The sequence below is a fragment of the Typopeltis vanoorti genome, chromosome 11 (genome assembly GCF_054136105.1).
Source record: "Typopeltis vanoorti isolate ZY-2024b chromosome 11, IOZ_Tvanoo_1.0, whole genome shotgun sequence".
NCBI classification, from domain to species: domain Eukaryota; kingdom Metazoa; phylum Arthropoda; class Arachnida; order Uropygi; family Thelyphonidae; genus Typopeltis; species Typopeltis vanoorti.
Genome location: NC_143559.1, coordinates 29,760,310 through 29,773,289, shown reverse-complemented (window position 1 = coordinate 29,773,289; position 12,980 = coordinate 29,760,310).

Genomic DNA, 12,980 nt, shown 5'->3' with positions numbered 1-12,980 from the left:
TAATGAGCTTGAGCAGCAAGCATGGAGAATTCGCCATTCACAAACTACTCCTCGTAGGCTTGATCTGGTACATCGCGGGAAAAGCAATCAAAACAAAAACTCGTAAAAGGTTTCCATTAACTTTTAGACTTAATAGAAGCAATGAGTTGCTGGAGCTTATTGCTCCAATACTAATGGAGCTGAATTTAAAGTTACAACATCGCAGACTGCAGAAACTGCACAGACCGCATAATCAGACCGCAGTTAGGATGAGCGCATTTGATCATTTTTTACAGTTATTTGGTCAATCTGATCGATTTAGTACATCTCTGCACTTTACGTCGTTCTGGCAGATGTTATCTCAAATGAGATTCGCTACTAGCAATGTTTTAACTTTCTTTCTTTCTTTTTTTTTTTTTTCTTTTCAATATGGTATTTTATAACAGAAAAGTGAAATCGTGTGGTTGAATTATGATACAAAATGGGTTCAAAAGGACAAAATTAGATAATGTAATAAAACATGATTTTGTCAATACTGTAACCGATAACGTTCAGCTTAATTCACTTTTTTTTTTTTTTAATTTCTTTAAGACTGGGTATTAAGAAATTCAAAAAACAATAAATAAGAAAAGAATTCGACATGTTCAAAAACTTCAAAATCATTTCATGCGGCATCTATGTTTGGTGACTCCAGGATTTGTTTACTCGTAAACAAATAAAATTAAATAAATAATAATAATAAAAGGGGTTAGGGGATTTTTATAATAATAATAATAATAATAATAATAATAATAATAATAATAATAATAATAATAATATATTTTATATTTTAATGGAGTGTTTTGTTATTTTTTTATTTTACATATTTTCCCTTTGAAGAAACACTGATAATTATCTTAATCTCATTGCTTCTCTAAGAATATCATCACCTTCTCTTACAGGTCCTTTGATATTTCGTATTATTGTTCGGTTTGATTCATCAAGAGATTCAACCCTTACCTTGGTACACTGTCCTTGGGAACCTGTCTTGCCAAGTGCTTTGAGTAATTTTGAGTGCTTAAGTAATTTAAAATAACTAAATAAAATTATTACAATAATTAATAAATAAAAGTGGTGTATACTGTATTAAAAAATACAAATTTGCACAGATCAAATAATATTAGAAAAAAATAATGGAAAAATGAAGATTATTTGTATGACATGTTTACTTGTTAATATCATCGCTTCTTAGAGCGAGTTGGATCACCTAGATTCAGAGGATATCCTCCACCCTCTAATCCAGGAGTCGGCAAACGTTTTCTGACAAGGACAAGAATTATAAATTTACACAATTATAAATATTCTACGCCAAGAGATAAAATCGAGGATATCATATTCTTATGTGTAAGAAAGACAGTAAACAAAATCTACACATTACATTTTTATTTAAAAAAAATATAGAATATAATTGTGTAAAAGTCTTGGGGAAATTAGTGAAACCTCTGCTACTAATGTCTCATGCAAAAATTAAGCAAGTTTTGAACGCGGTTAGTAGTTGGAAGGGGTTTATCTTTCGATGCTGTTGGCACACTCTCCATCGATGAGTCCTTGGACTCCCTGGAGGTGTCACATAATAATAATAATAATAATATTCGCAGACGTAGACTTGCAAACACTCAAGTTAAAACTTGAATGCGAGCGACATCAGTGGCAGCGCGCGAGCGACAAGAGTGCCTTAAAGGCATATCATATCATATCATATCATATCATATCATATCATATCATATCATATCATATCGATTTCTGCTCTAGTTGAATTAACATACATTTATTAACTTTACTAAAATTCTGTAAAATATCAGTAAAAAGGAAAGGTCGTGCTATCGGAGAGCTCCTGAGAGATTTGTGTTTTTTGCTGATTTATTGGTGTTTTGGATTCAATTTAATGGACTTAAGTGTTTAATTTTGGTATATTATTAGAGCTTTATTAACGTGGTTAGTGTACTAAAGTGTTTTATAACATAATCTATGTCGGAAGTCGCCGCTAGATGAATTCGTAATGAGTAGTGTTCGTGCAAGCTCCCGATAAGATAAGTATCATTTTCAGTTATCGATACAAATTACTTAATATTGTGTAGTTTTGTTTTATTTGCCTTGCGTATTTTAGTGCGACTATTTTTGGTGTGTTATAACGTTTAATTTGACAAAACACGTTACGGATAAATATGGCACCTGTGCGTAGGAAAATGGCGGCCAGTAATGAAGGTTCGCCATCGTTATCAAAGAACGGTAGCATAAAAGAAATGAGTCAGTGTACTAGCTGTGAAATGTACGCTTTGCGGAGTGCGGTCGGAGTGTGGTTAGATGATGATAAAGGATTGAATGTGTGTAGAAAATGTAGGGAGAATGCGGAATTGAAGCGTATTTCGGATCGTGAGTGTGATATTTTTGTCAACCTTCAAAATGAAGGAAATAGGGATATGACAAGAAACGGCAAAGTTGTACATGAAAATTGTGAGAGTGTGAATGTAGAAAGTGTGAATGATAGTATAAATGGTTTCTCAGAGAACAAAAAAGATGAGATAGATACATTGAGTGAGATCGCGTTGTTGAATAGTGCGATAGAAAGAGCAAAACAGCAGCTAGAGTGCATGAACAAAAGTACACTGAATGAACCAACCAATAATAAAAGGTATGACAGGAAAAATAGACGTATGAATGTGAACATGAACAAAATGAAGGCTAGAGTGCTGTATGGAGACTCGTTAGTACGAGGTGTGTTAGTAGAGGATTTGACAAAATCGTACCAACCTGGTGCGACCATAAAGGACGTAACTGCGTCTATTAGAGAGCAAAAGGAAAGGGTGAAAGAAATGATTGTTGTGGCAGGTACGAATGATTTGAAAGGAGATAAAATGGAAATGATAGAAGACCTGAATGAATTGTTTGAGGTAGCAAAAGAAAAGAGTGAGAGAGTTAGAATGATTAGTCTTTTGCCACGGTATGACAGTGAAATGTTTAAAAGGAGGGCTATAATTGCAAATGACTTTATGCGTGGGTTATGTATGACGAGTGGTGTGGAATTTGTGGATGTGTGGAGTGAGTTTGATGGGCGAAAGGATCTATATAAGATGGATGGCTTGCATTTGAATGGTTACGGTGTAAGAAGACTTGAGAAAGTGTTGCTGAATGTAGTGGATGTGCAAATTCAGGGAAACTAGATTTGTTAGGGGGGGGGTGGGTAGAGATACAGTCCTTATGGAGGCAGTTGAATGTAAGAATGAATATAATATGCCAGAGCAAATAAGGACAACAAATCAGAGTGGGATAGTTAATATAAGGCATCAAGGTAGGGTTGGCGCTAATGGGGGTCTTAAATTCATGTACACTAATACTAGGAGTATTAGGAACAAGAAGGAAGAGTTTTTGGCCATGGTTGGCACTTCCAGACCACAGGTTATAGGTATTAGTGAAACATGGCGGACTGTAGATGATATAACTAGTGGGATTGAATGTGATGGGTATAGTGTGTTCAGGAATGACAGAGAGAATAAAATGGGGGGAGGAGTATTGTTGATGATAGCTGATGAGCTCCAGCCAAGGAGAATAGAAGTTGAATTGCAGGATAGAGAAAAGAGCACATTTGAGGCCATTTGGTGTGAGATTGTGGCTAGCAGAACTAAATATACAATTGGGTGCTGCTATAGACCAGGTGATGGAAAAGATGGTGGTGACAGTATGCACAAGCAAATAGAAGAAATGGGTGGAAAGAGGGTGATTATTATGGGAGATTTCAACTATGGTCGCATTGATTGGAGTGAGGAGAGGACACATGGGAGGAAGGAACTGGATTTTATGCGGTTATTAAGGGATAACTATCTGCGACAGCATGTAATGGAAAATACTAGGGGTCAGAGAGTGCTTGACCTAGTAATTACATCTGAGGATTTGGCTGTAACAAATATGACCACATTGCCACTAATCGGTGAGAGTGATCATAGGGTCTTAATTTGGGAGGTGGCTAAAGGTGTAGAATTTTCAATTAAGACAGGGTACATGTGGAATTATCGGGCGGGAAAGTATGACAAGCTTAGGAGTTTGATTGATTCAGTGCCATGGCATGTACAACTGCAAGGACTAGAAGTTGATAGTGCATGGGAGGTAGTTAAGAAGTGCTTGCATGAAGCAATGGCTGACTGTATACCTAGAGTCCGAATAATAAATCAAGTAGGGGTTAAATGGATGAATAACACCATTAAGCTTGAGTTGCAAAAAAAGAAACAACTATGGAGGGAATTTAAGGAGAAGGGTGACCGGCAGGCACATGAACGGTATAAAGCGCAGGCCAGAAGGGTGACGAGTGTGGTAAGAAAAGCAAAAAAGGATTACGAAAGAACATTGGCCATGCAGGCTAAAGAGAATCCTAAACAGTTTTTTAGATATGTAGCAAGTAAAAGGAAAAATGTACATGGCAGATTGATTTTAAAGAATGCCGATGGTAGGGAGGTAACTGAATCAGTTGAGATAGTTGAGTTACTGAGTGAGCACTTTGCAAAAGTATATCATCAAGGTGGTGACATTGCAGAAACGAATAAACCAGTAGATTATACGGGAATTGTGGTTAATGAAGTGGAGGTGAGTAGTCTATTGCATAACCTCAATGTGAATACATCTGTGGGATTGGATGGTATACCAGCTCGTGTTGTACGAGAAGCAGCTAAAGAATTGTCAGTACCCTTGACCATTTTGTTTAATTTGAGTCTCCGGTCTGGGTTAGTCCCGAGCGGGTGGAAAGAGGGGAAAATAGTTCCACTGCATAAAGGTGGTTCCAAGACTGCTGTTGTAAATTACCGACCGATTAGCATATCAGGAATCATTGTAAAGGTCTTAGAGAAAATAGTCAAAAGGAAAATACAAGATTGGATTGAAGAAAATGGGATACTGTATCGGGGACAGCATGGTTTTGTGAAGGGTAGGTCATGCCTCAGTAACTTGCTCACGTATTATAACACAGTGACGGCTGAACTGGATAAGGGTAATGGGTTTACGGTGATTCTACTGGACCTTGCCAAGGCCTTTGAGTAAATTGCAGCATACGGGAATGGACATAGGGTTGGTGAGATGGATAGGAGGGTGGTTGACGGAGAGATATCAGAGAGTGGTTTACTCGGGAGTAGAGTCCACAAGACGGCCTGTGACTAGTGGTGTGCCACAAGGATCTGTTCTTGGACCAATGCTGTTTAATTTGTTCATAAATGATATAGGAAATGATCTGAGAGGAACAGTTCATTTGTTTGCGGATGATGCGAAGTTGGGTAGGGCAATAGTGAATGCAGATGACGTCAAAATTTTGCAGGATGATTTGGATAGATTGGAGGTCTGGGCTAAGGAGAATGGATGTCAGTTTAATGTGGCAAAATGTAAGGTTATGCATTTTGGGGTGAAAAGATTGGAGGCAGTTTACTGCATTGGTGGAACCCTGCTCCAGGAAATTGATGAGGCACGAGATTTAGGAGTGTTGGTGGATAGGGAATTGAAATTTAGGGCACACATTGCAAAAGTGACCAAAACAGCTCATCAAATCACTTGGTTGCTGAAGAATACGTTGACAAGCAGAGACAAGCAGGTTATTGTTCCTCTCTATCGAGCCTTGATAAGACCCCATCTAGACTACTGTGCTCAGATTTGGTCACCTAGGTTTCTTCTTGATGGGGAGGAGGTGGAGAGGATCCAGAGGCGAGTGACCAAGATGATAGCAGGTCTGTGGAATGAACCGTATGAGAACAGGTTGAGGATTTGTGGGTTGCAAAAATTGGTTGATAGGCGGAGGAGGGGAGATATGATTGAGACATTCAAATTACTGAAGGGTTTCTATAAAATTAATTCAGAAGATATTTTTGAGAACAGGGCTGGTTGTGGGAGGACTAGGGGACATCCATGGAAACTGGGCAAAAGTGTGGTTAGTAAAGGTGTTAGAGCTGGGTTCTTTACTTTTAGAGTAGTGAATGAGTGGAATGCGCTCCCTGAGTCTGTAGTGGATGCTGTGACAGTGAATGAGTTTAAGGCGAGGTATGATAGATACTGTATGAATGTCAGATAGTTGTGATGAATATGATTTGGGGCCTCCCTCGATGAGTCTAATGACTCCCTGGAGTTGCCCGTAATAATAGTAATAATAATAGTAATAATAAAGTTAGACCACGTCTCGTTAGTTAAATAACTAAATGATGATGATTCCTTAGTTGCTAGATATTCCAAGCTTTGTAAACAGCCATGCACTTTGTGCAACTGATAGACAAGCAATAACACACGGCTTTTTGAAACCACTATACTGATATTTAAGTCATTACATTCCCTTAAAGAAAATATTATTAATTGTCTCGCATTTTTTGCAAAAACTTATTTTTGTGTCCTGTTTAGATTACATTAATAAATTTCACGAACTATTGAAGTTCATGAAAAATTTGTCATGTGAAATTATTCCTTCTAGTTTTTATACAACTCTTGCACCCCTGATGATGTAGGTCCGACGACCTGCAAAACCTGACTGATTTTATTGTTAGTTTAATAAAATTTAATTCTCGTTAGTAAACGTAGTCTCCATACAGGAAGTCATAGAATGTTTGCTGACCCACGGAAATATTAGACAATGTATGACTTTTAAACCAACCTATTTTATAAATTGAATATTTTAATTTAAAAATAAATAAATGAATAATATAAAAATAAATAAATAAGAAAAAGACAAAAATAAATAAGAAAAATCTAAATAAATACGGAAAAAAGAAAAAGATAAACAATACACAATAATGACAACGGAGTTTTTTTGCTGAACGATACATGTATCATTAAACAATAGCCTTCCACACACCGTTTTATCCTAAAAATTACTATAACCTTCAGTTGTTGATAAACTTAGGGTGATAAACTCCTTCTTCTCGATCACTTGTCCAAGGCTCCGATGTCCCATAGGTTTTTCAACTTCTTGTGTGTGGGGGATCAATAAATTAAAAATTAAAAAAGACGAGCAATTAAAATGAATTGCTGCATGTCAATGAGTTTAAAACACATGCTATAGGTTTTTTAAAATAATTTGTAAATCAGATAGAAATTACGACTTGGAAACAGCTTTGATAAAAGCACGAAGAACAGAAAGCTCAGGGCCGTCGCCAGATTAGATCGCGCCCTGAGGCAAACCATTAAATATCTGATGGATTATAAGATCAAAATATAAGAAAATCTCCAATTGCTATTTTGTTTTTATTGCAAGAGGAACATTAATGCAGAACGATTACATCATAATAATAATTAAATGTTTGCTCTACGGGGATATTATTATTATTATTATTATTATTCCTGATACCTCCAAGGAGTCCGAAGACTCATCGCGGGAGGACATCTTCAACTGTCTCTACACCTTACCTCTACTACGAATCAACGCCATCTACCGCCCACCTCCAACACCACCACAACTAGTAATTTTTGTCTGTAAATTGCGTGTGTTCTGAAGGGCCGATTTGTATGTATGCGGGATGAAAAACCCGAGTTTCCGGGAGAAAAAACCCTGCTACCTCCGTATGAGATCGGCTAACTCACCATCGATTGAAATCGACCAGATAAAGATTCCTCCCGTCGCGACGAGAATCGAACTTAGGCCTATTCCAATCGAAGGGCGCAATGTACCGTCGTTCTTCCAATTGCGCTACGGAGGCGCTTATTATATATATCACACAATAAAACTGTTTTTAAGCTCTTCTAAATTTAAATTATAAGCTATGTACGCCTCTATCGATATAGTTGCTAGACCAACCAATTTTTATTGGGTCATTGCTGTTCGCAAATAATTTTTAATCAGTTTGAGCTTGGAAGTACTGCTTTCCGCACTTGCTACGCTAACAGGAATTGTTGGCATAGCGACGGCGCTATCGCAATATGGCTGAACGAGCGCCCCTATTAAGCCGCGCCGTGAGGCAGGCTGCCTCTAAACTACACTCTGTCGACGATACTGAGAAAGCTAATTTGGCTTCTTGAGAGTGAAGTAAGCTGATGTGGAAATTCACTGCTTAATTGATTTGTTCTATAATATACACGGAGGAGCGTATATCCTACTATTATCCTTGATTTATACATTCATTCCCTGTAAGAAATTTAAGATGTTATGCAGTACACCTTTTCTTGCCAAATTCATTCTCTTCAATAAAACACTCAACCTGAGCAACTATAGTCCCAGCCAACTCTACTGAAGAGTCTGGTGAAATATAAAATGATTTCTGCTATTTCACTTTTGCTAAGTTTGGCAACAATTAAATCTTCAAAACTTTAAATTACCAGTTACAAAGAAAACAAAGAAAATAAGTCTATATCAAAGAAAATCAAGACGCATCATACATACTGTACTTATCCAGTCTAAGCTAAATTCTAGTCCACATGTATCTTAAATCACTTCTGGTTTGAATTACAAAGGAAATTAACAAGATTCTGTAATAGCATCATTCACAAGACTCTTTGCATGAAGTTTAGATTTTAAATTTGCGGATCTCGAAAAGTAGCATAGAGGGCTCAATAATTTGGAAATTTTGTCGATATTGTGATTTTCTACCCAATAGTATTTTGCTGTATAGCAAAAGCCTCGCTTCTGAATGTTCTTGTGCATATTTGTGTTCCAGTCGATGCTCGGAATTCCGCATTGAACGTGTCGGCCAACGAATGGCTGTTTTACATATTATTCTTAGTAATCCCTACGGGCACATTCGGTGAGTGTGATAGGTCGTATACTGAGAGTAACACTCGCAGTTGACTCCCTGCGCTTGCATCTCAGCATGGCATCACTAATTGTTGACCTGGAATGGTCAAATGTTCCAATAATTTGCTGAACAGATAGGTCCGCATCATGGCATCCTAACACAAAGCCTCTTTCAAACTCCGACAGTTCCCTTCTCGTAGCCATTTAAGCCCAACACAGTTGCACTGACTTGGGAGCATCATATTCTTCTAATTTATACCAGCTACAAACACGATGCACCTTACCCGTGGGGTGTCCGTTGACTTCTTATATATATATATATATATATATATATATATATATATATATATATATATATATATATATATATATATATATATATATATATATATATATATATATATATATATATATATATATATATATAAGGGAGCTCCTGAAAGCTAAGTATAATTTTGAATGAAAATTAGAATATAGGTTAAAATCATAACGTAATATTGTCTAATTTTGGTAGCTTGTTGTGTCTGTGTGATTTTGGTGTGAATTCCGTTATTTAATTCAGCATTTAACGATACGTTTCATAGATTTGAATATGGCGCCAATGCGACGTAAGATAATGGCGTCCAAAAATATGACGCCATTGTTCAAAAACTATAATGTGAGAGAATTTGTCCAATGTGATGTGTGTGGAATGTATGCATTCCCGAATGAGGCTGGAGTTTGGATTGAAAGTGATACCGGTGGGAGAATGTGCAGAAAGTGTAAGCAAAGTGAGGAGTTGAAGTATGTGTCAGCTTGTGAGACAGTTATGGTTGAAGAAAGCCAGAATAAGAGTGAAAATAGTGGCTTGATAGGAAATTGCGATGTACAAGATGGCAATGAGAGCGCTGATCTAAGAAAGAGTGAGAGCAACTATACAGAAAGACAACATGGTTTGAATGATAAAAAAAATGAGGAATTATTTGTAGGAAGTGAGATTGCTAGGTTCCGCGCAGTGATACAAAATGCGCAGCGGCAATTAGAGCACCTGCCAAACTATTTCCAGAGTGATTCGGCTAACGTAAATAAATAGCGTAAGAGTGGGAGAGTTCCTGAAATGAAGGAAAGAGTGTTGTATGGTGACTCGTTATTAAGAGGAGTGATAGATGGGAGTGTAACTAAATCGTACTTACCAGGTGCGAAATTTAAGGATGTAAGTGAGAGTATTAGAGTGCAAAAACAAAGGTGAAGGAATTAATAATTGTGGCGGGTACGAATGAATTGAAAGGTGATAAATTTTTTATGAGAGAGGACTTGAAAATATTGTTAAAGGTAGCGAAAGAAAAGAGTGACAGAGTTAAAATGGTGAGTCTGTTGACGCGGTATGACAGAGAGGAGTTTAGAAGGAGGGCCATAATCGCAAATGACATTATGCGTAGGTTATGCAGACGGTGTGGTGTGGAATTCGTGGACGTGTGGAATGAGTTTGATGGGCGAAAGGACTTATACAAGATGGATGGCCTGCATTTGAATGGACTTGGTGTGCGGAGACTGGAAAAAGTGTTGCTGAATGAAGTGAAAATGGATGTGCAGAACCAGGGAAACTAGAACTACCAAGGAGGGGGCTGGTGGATATGCAAAGTTCAGAGAGACAGTTGAGTGTAAAAATGTATATAATGTACCCGAGCCAGCACTAAGGACAAAAAATGGGAATGGGCCATTTAGAATAACGCATCAAGATTGGGGGGGGGACAAAGGGATCACTGTATTTCATGTATACTAATGCCAGGAGTATTAGGAACAAGAAGGAAGAATTTTTGGCCTAGATTGGCTCTTCCTGGACACAGGTTATTGGCATTAGTGAAACATGGCTGACGGAAGATGATATAATTAGTGGAATAGAACGTGTGTAGGTTATAGTGTTTTTAGGAGGGACAGAGAGAATAAAATGGGGGAGGAGTGTTATTGATGATAGCTGATAAACTACAGCCAGGGAGAATTGAAGTTGTATTGCAGGATAGTGAAAGGAGCTCATTTGAGGCTATTTGGTGTGAGATTGAGACTGGCAGAATAAAATATATAGTTGGGTGCTGCTATAGACCAGGTGATGGAATAGATGGTGGAGATAGCATGCATAAACAAATTGATGAAATAAGTAGAAGGAGGGTAATTATTATGGGGGATTTCAACTATGGTAACATTGATTGGAAGGAGGAGATGACACATGTGAGGAAGGAAATGGATTTCATTCAATTATTAAGGGATAGCTATCTGAGACAGCATGTAATTGAAAATACTAGGGGTGTGAAAGTGCTTGACCTGGTAATAGCATCTCACAATTTGGTCATATTCACATGGTCATATTCACAATAATGAATATGACCATGTTGCCACCTATTGGTGAGAGTGATCATAAGGTTTTGACCTGGGAGGTGGCTAAAGGTGTGGAATTTTTGATTAAGACAGGATATATGTGGAATTACCGTGCTCGCAAGTTTGACAAGCTTAGGAGATTGCTTGGATCAGTGCCATGGCATGCACAACTGCAAGGGGCTGGATGTCGATAGAGCATGGGAAGTGGTCAAGGGGCATTTACAGGAGGTTATGGCTGATTGTATACCTAGTGTCCGAATAGTAAAACAAGTAGGGGTTAAATGGATGAATAACACCATGAAGCTTGAGCTGCAAAAAAAGAAACAACTGTGGAGGGAATTTAAAGAAATGGGTGACCTGCAGGCACACGAACGGTATAAAATGCAGGCCAGAAGGGTAACAAGTGTGGTAAAAACGGCAAAAGCCGATTATGAAAGGAAACTAGCTATGCAAGCAAAAGAGAATCCCAAATAGTTCTTTCAATATGCTGCAAGCAAGAAAAAAACGGTACATGGCAAAATGATTTTAAGGAATGACGATGGTAAGGAGGTCACTGAACCAGTCGATATAGTGAAGTTACTGAGCGCGCACTTTGTAAAAGTATATCATCCAGGCGATGACATTGAAAAAATGAATGAACCATTAGTTTATACGGGAATTGTGACGAATGAAATGGAGGTGAATAGTCTATTACAGAACCTTAATGTGAATACATCTGTGGGATTGGATGGTATACCAGTACGGGTCTTGTATGAAGCGGCTAAGGAATTATCAGTGCCCTTGACCATGTTGTTTAATCTGAGTCTCGGGTCTGGTTTAGTCTCGAAGGCGTGGAAAGAGGGGAAAATAGTTTCACTGCATAAAGGAGGATCCAAGACAATGGTGGCAAATTACCGACCGATCAGCATATCAGGAGTCGTTGTCAAGGTCTTGGAGAAAGTAGTCAAGGGAAAAATACAGGAATGGATTGATGAAAATGAGATGTTGTACAGGGGACAGCATGGCTTTGTGAAAGGTAGATCATGCCTCAGTAACTTGCTCAAGTTTTACAACAAGGTGACGGTAGAACTGGATAAGGGTGATACTGCTGGACCTGGCAAAAGCGTTTGACAGGATACCACATGGAATTCTAATCCGTAAGCTGCGACATATAGGAATGGATATAGCGTTGGTGAGATGGATAGGTGGGTGGTTGATGGAGAGATATCAAAGAGTAGTTTATTCAGGAGTAGAGTCCAAAAGACGACTTGTGACTAGTGGTGTGCCACAGGGTTCTGTTCTTGGACCACTGCTGTTTAATCTGTTCAGTAACGATATAGAGAAGGATCTAAGTGGAACAGTTCATTTGTTCGCTGATGATGCAAAGTTGGGTAGGGAGATAGTGAATGCAGAAGATGTCAAAGTCTTGCAGGATGACTTAAATAGATTGGAATTCTGGGCTAAGGAGAATGGATGTCAATTTAGTGTGACAAAATGTAATGCTATGCATTTTGGGGGTGAAAAGATTAGCAGCAGTATACCACAATGGTGGAACTGTACTCGAAGAGATTGATGAGTCCAGGGACTTGGAAGTGTTGGTGGATAGGAAGATGAAGTTTAGGGGGCACATTGCAAAAGTAACTAAATCAGCTCATCAACTCACTTGGTTGTTGAAAAATACCTTGACGAGCAGAGACAAGCAAGTTATTGTACCTCTGTACCGAGCCCTGATAAGACCTCATCTCGACTACTGTGCCCAGATTTGGTCACCTCGGTTCCTTCTTGATGGGGAGGAGGTGGCGAGGATCCAGAGGCGAGTGACTAAGATGATAACAGGTCTGTGGAATGAACCATTTGAGAACAGATTGAAGATTTGTGGGTTGCAGAAACTAGTTGATAGGCAAAAAAGGGGAAATATGATTGAGTCATTCAAATTGCTAAAAGGATT